This window comes from Colias eurytheme, chromosome 14 (assembly GCF_061535395.1).
Source record: "Colias eurytheme isolate Ceu_HAF_F1 chromosome 14, ilColEury1 Martin Lab GWU primary, whole genome shotgun sequence".
Taxonomy (NCBI): Eukaryota; Metazoa; Arthropoda; class Insecta; order Lepidoptera; family Pieridae; genus Colias; species Colias eurytheme.
In genome coordinates this window covers 8,508,014-8,514,109 of record NC_142993.1, presented here as the reverse complement: position 1 = coordinate 8,514,109, position 6,096 = coordinate 8,508,014, and the positions used below count along the sequence as shown (strand labels likewise).

The 6,096-nt window shown below is 35.0% G+C and overlaps 1 pseudogene; it reads left to right on the top strand.

Moving 5' to 3' along the window:
* The first annotated feature begins 731 nt into the window (after window positions 1-731).
* Window positions 732-5,698, top strand: LOC149903013 (toll-like receptor 6 pseudogene; annotated as a pseudogene).
* Window positions 5,699-6,096: the final 398 nt, after the last annotated feature.

Sequence of the window (6,096 nt, the reverse complement as noted above, 5' to 3'; positions counted from 1 at the left end):
TATAATTCAGCACGACCACACGTGTCCGAATTTCATTGTGTTGGTATAAATAGGTTAATTTTTTGTACTTCAAAATTCGATACATTTATGAAGCTGTCACTCACAATTGTTCGCTTTATAGTAAAATGTCCACCCACTTGGCAATCATATTCTCATTTCCTTCTCAGCATTATAAAATCTGTCTATTGTTAAATAAATATGCAGTATTGTTTATGTATTATGGCTTTAAAATGTGTAAAATATTTAAATAAAATTTTATAAGATACACATTTTATAATATCCAAATGTTTGAATTATAAATTATGTTTATATATCTTTTTAATATATTTTAGTACTTAATTAGAATATAATGTCTTATTTTAATATACAATTTAACAAACTTTTAACAAATTTATGCCCTAAGTTATAGCGTTTTATTTTATTTAAAACTTCGTTCTTCAAAACTTAATAGAACCAAAACAAAAACAAATCTGTTGTGACTATCAGCTACTGTTTGAAAACCAATACGACCTCCTTTAAGATGTAACTTAAGGAGTTATGTTCAATGAATCACGCAGACCTAAGTCTTCTACGTTGAATAACCAATATTTTTGAGTGTCTAAAAACACGCGTGCCATCTGTTGTAAGCTGCAGTGCTAGTCCCACCCGTCGGTTGGGCCCCCACCCCCCTCCCGCATCTCCCTAGATCCACGCGGCTTTCGTTCAAACTTACGTAGGTCAGTTACCGCCCGACCGCAGGGGAGCATGGCTGCGTCAAAAGTTTTACCGCGATCGCGCAATCTTTGTTTACATGCGCTCTAAAACTTAGTGTAAACACCGATACGTGATTTATAACATTGACTTTTAAGTGATAAGAAGTTGAGAACTATACTTCTGAGTGTTATTAAGTTTCAAATGAACTGTTTTACTGTGAAAAAATGACTGAAAACTTATATGGAATGATTTCGTTAAAAGTTTGGATGTGTTTAGTTTTGGTGGCCGGTGCGCGCGCACGTTCTGCGCCGCCCGCCCCTAGTGGCTGTCAATGGGACTATTCCGACGCAAAGTTGAGTGAATCAAACTTTCTCACGTGTAATATCAAAACTATTGGATCAGCTGATATGTTATTTAAAAACATAACAACTGCGCAAGCATACAACATCAATAAGTTGAAACTTACTTGCACGGACTTACTGTTTTTCGAAAGTTCTCTGCATATGAATACGGGAAGCTTTTTGGGGCAGTTACGCAAACTTGAAGACTTACGTATGGAGTATTGTAAGATACGTTACGTACCAGCAACAGTATTATCGCCTCTTCGTGACTTAACTAGCCTTACTCTACGCTCATATAACACGGATTGGCCTGCAATGACAATGGAATTTCACGCTGAGAGTTTTCGGGGACTGATGGAGCTGCGATCACTAGATTTAGGTGACAATAATATTTATATGTTACCGTCTGAAGTATTTTGCCCGCTTTTTAGTTTAGAGTCCTTGAACTTAACGAACAATAAAATACAAGACATTTCTGAAATTGGGTTTTCTGACTGGGGTAAAGGACCTATCGCTCCCGGTAAATCATGCAATACTGGTTTGAAGCAGTTAGATTTATCACATAATAATGTATTGAGGCTACCCGATAATGGACTCTCAAGCCTTAGATCGTTAGAAGTATTGAAAATTCAGAACAACTTGATTAATGAAATCGGCGACAGAGCTTTCGTGGGATTGAATTCATTAAAAATTCTGAACTTATCCGGAAACAAGTTAGTCGCCGTTCCTCCGGAACTATTCCAGTCGTCACGCGTTATAAAAGAAATCTCATTAGCAAATAATTCACTTTCCGTGTTGGCGCCGGGATTGTTGGAAGGACTTGATCAACTTGAGAAATTGGATTTGTCTAGAAATCGATTAACCAATGATTGGGTAAACAGAGACACCTTCACCGGACTTATACGATTGGTTATATTGAATTTGTCTTATAACGCTTTGGTGCGACTAGATCCAAAAACATTTCAAGACCTTAACAACTTGCAGGTCTTGAACTTGGATAATAACGCTATTGAAGTGATAAGCAATGGTGCTTTTGCTGAACTTAAGAATCTTCATCAATTGTCAATGTCGGACAATAAGATAAAAACATTAAATGAACATATTTTTTCTAATCTATTTGTTCTTAGCCAGCTATATTTAGACAATAATGAAATATCTATTATTCATGAACGATCATTTGAAAATATTACTTATTTACAAGATTTAGGGTTAAATGGAAATAGTTTAAATAATCTACCAGAAGGCATAAGAAAGTTACGCTTTTTGAAATCACTTGACATTGGTAAAAATAATATTACAAAGATTTCAAACACATCCTTTGAAGGATTAGAAGAATTGTACGGTTTACGACTTGTTGACAACCATATAACGAGCATACCAAAAGATACTTTTAGCACTTTACCATCATTACAAGTTCTAAATTTGGCATCGAATAAGATTGAAACCATAGAACAAGATGCATTTCTTTCAAATCCAACGTTGAAAGCTATTCGTCTCGACGGAAATAAACTCACTGATATACGAGGTGTTTTTAACAAACTAAGCACTCTAGGCTGGCTTAACATATCTGACAACAAACTTATTTATTTCGACTATAGCTACATGCCCGAGGCCTTGGAGTGGCTAGATATTCATCAGAATAATATAAGTAAATTAGAAAATGAGAAAAATGTTCGACAAAACATTCGAATGCTCGACGTGAGTTTTAATTCTTTAGAAGAAGTCGATGAGAAATCGGTTCCCGATTCTATTGAAGTCCTTTTTTTGAATAACAACAAAATTCACACTATACAGCCAGGTACATTCTTACAAAAAAGAAACCTTGAAAAAGTTATTATGACGGACAATAAATTGAGAACCGTTGAACTATCTGCATTCACATTGCCTCACATCCCAAAGCATAAGTTTTTACCCAAATTTTTCATTGCAAATAATCCATTTGTATGTAACTGTCATATGATTTGGCTGCAAAAAATAAACCTATGGAACCATATGAGACAGTATCCCCGCTTTGTAGATTTAGATACAGTTACATGCGAAGTTGTAAATAATAAATATGGAGGAAAAGCAAATTTAATGGATGTTCCTGAAACGCAGTTCCTTTGTTCTTATGAAACTCATTGTTCATCAAGCTGTTTTTGTTGTGAATTTGAAGCCTGCGACTGTAAAATGACATGCCCTGAGGGATGTTCCTGTTTTCACGACAGCAATTGGAATTCTAATGTAATAGACTGTTCTAACGTTGGCTACACAGATGTTCCAGAGAAAATACCTATGGATGCCACTGAACTTTACTTGGATGGTAATGACTTTGGCTCATTGAATAGCCATCTATTTATAGGCAAGAAAAAGCTACATAAGTTATATTTAAATAATAGTAATATAGCTTCTATCGATAACGACACTTTTAATGGCCTACACTCTCTCAACATTTTACATCTGGAAAATAATCACATAACGGAAATAGCCGGCGGGGAGTTTTCCCAAACAAAGCACTTGAGAGAGTTATACTTAAACGATAACCTCTTAACTAGTGTGGCGAATAAGTCGTTTGAAAATTTATCTTCTCTTCGCATCATAAACTTACAAGGAAACAAGATATTGAATCTCGACAAGAAGCTAGCTCATATTGTCCATTTAGAAAGTGCTCGCGTAAAAGGTAACTTATTTACCTGTACGTGTGAAAATGTGTTGCCATTAGTGAACTGGTTAAAAAAATTCTATGAAGATCCCACGGAAATGTTTTGTGCAAGTGAAAATGAACTCAGTGCTAACTTAACAGTGTTCGACGTGATGGACAAGTGTCGTGACTCTAATGTAATGGACAATACTATACCTACTGAAAACCAACCGTTTCAGTATGATGAAGTGAGCACAATTAAATTAAACTTTGTGCCGCTTTTAGCTGTAGTCCTTATAAGTGTAATCCTTATTTTATTGTTTGGTGCCTTAGCATTCTCTTTTAGACAAAACGTGCGTTTATGGGCGCATTCTAAATATGGTGTTCGGTTATTTAAAAGTGCATCTATACAGGAAAGCGAGCTCGATAGAGACAGGATGTATGACGGTTACGCGGTTTATAGTTTGTTAGATGATGACTTTGTAACGAAAGTAGTTGCGCCAGAGATGGAACACTGCGGATATACCATGTGCTTTCACTATAGAGACTTACAAAATGTCCCTGAAAATTATTTGTTAGATCAAATCACAAATGCAGCTGAATCATCAAAAAGAATATTAGTTTTCATTTCGTTTAATTTCCTACAGAACGAGTGGTCAAAAACTTCATTCAAAGCCGCTCTTAAACATGTTATAACTTCAATTCACCCTTCTATTAGGAGACATAGAGTCGTTTTTATTTTGACCACAGATATCAGTGCACTCAATTTAGATTTGGAATTCCAAAATTATTTAAAAACATGTAATGTTCTATTCTGGGGTGAGAAAAAGTTTTGGGAGAAAGTAAGGTTTTTAATGCCTGACGGTTCAAATTTGCACTGGAATAAAGATAACATCAATTACGCGCACGGTGTTTGTCCAAATGCTAGGCGACACCCCTCCAGATACACAGCGTCACCAACTGCGCCAGAGCATTGGTACAAGTACGACGCTCTTCCACCCCAAACACCCACTGTAGCTAATGTAGGCATCAGCATTGAGGATGACACTTCAATGCTGACTAATACGACATTAACAAGCCAGATACAAGACGTGGATAATCCACACCACAGTTACATATCCATTGACACACAAAATTACGAACAGCCATATGGCGGTCGGCCGAGGCCACCTAATACGTTACGTAAGCATCCCAGCCATCACTCGCCCTCCATGCTCGACGAGCAAGGCTACTTACAACCCCGTTCCTCAGTACACGATTGCTTACCTCAAACCCATCCGAGCGTACACAGATAACATGTTTCAAAACTCCTTTCGTTATCTATTATATATTTCTTAATGGGTCGCTACATTCCAAGCACATGTGTATACTAAGTTGCCTCGTAATCTGGCAATGCCTTATTGAGACGTGATTATTGCCGGCCAAATAATTGTATGAGTAACGTTCCTTGTAATTATTTATAAATTATAATGTAATATTTAAAGAGACTGTTGTTGATTTGTATCGCATACGTATCTTAATAGATTGACGCCTTATATTCCAATAATTATCTAGCTGTAGGTATTTGCGATTGTGAAACTAAATAGTACTAAACAATGTTATAAATTATATAATATAATATCTTTTAAGACTGATCTGTATTGTAATATAGGTTATGAATTGCCAGTATAAAATGTGACTTAAGTATTTTGCTATAGATATTATATCTCATTGTTACCAAATATATTGTAAATAATTGTAATTAATGTATAGAGAATATTGATGTCTGTATAGTTATACTAGTCATTAGATAGGAGTTGATGTTGATTGTTGATGCTAATTACTGTAGATCGTTCCATGGTCACATAATCAATAGTAATCAAACCGACATGATAAATTATTGCTTTTGTTTTTATCAATTATTTATGTACAGAACTATAATAGCACTTTATGTTTAATATTGTCTTAAGTATTATTGCTTATGTGGTCAATTGTTTACAATAAATTACGTGTAAATTGTAAAACGTTAAACTCGCAAGTGAAATTTTAAAATAAAAATATTATGAATGAATACAACTCTTTAATTTCCTAATCCATTGAATAATCATTAGGTACAGTTTACACTACACATTATACTTACCTTTTGAAATACAATAATTAATTACACATTTAGTTTCTTAAGTCATAATGTATTATACACACACAGAATTATTAATTTTGCAAGAGTCTTTGTGGTTTTGTATCTATTTCAAAAACGAGCCGCAAAAGAACACAAAAACTAATTACATAAAAACCAAACCATAACCGTTAGTTTTGCTGTCTGTAGTGAGAAATGGGATCTATAAAAAAATATTGAAAAATAATTTCGGCTCGCCGACAATCATCTTAGTTCATAATGACGGTCCCGACTCAGGTAGAGGCTCCCAAGTCATAATTTATCCGTCAAGGATTCTCTTGGTAGCC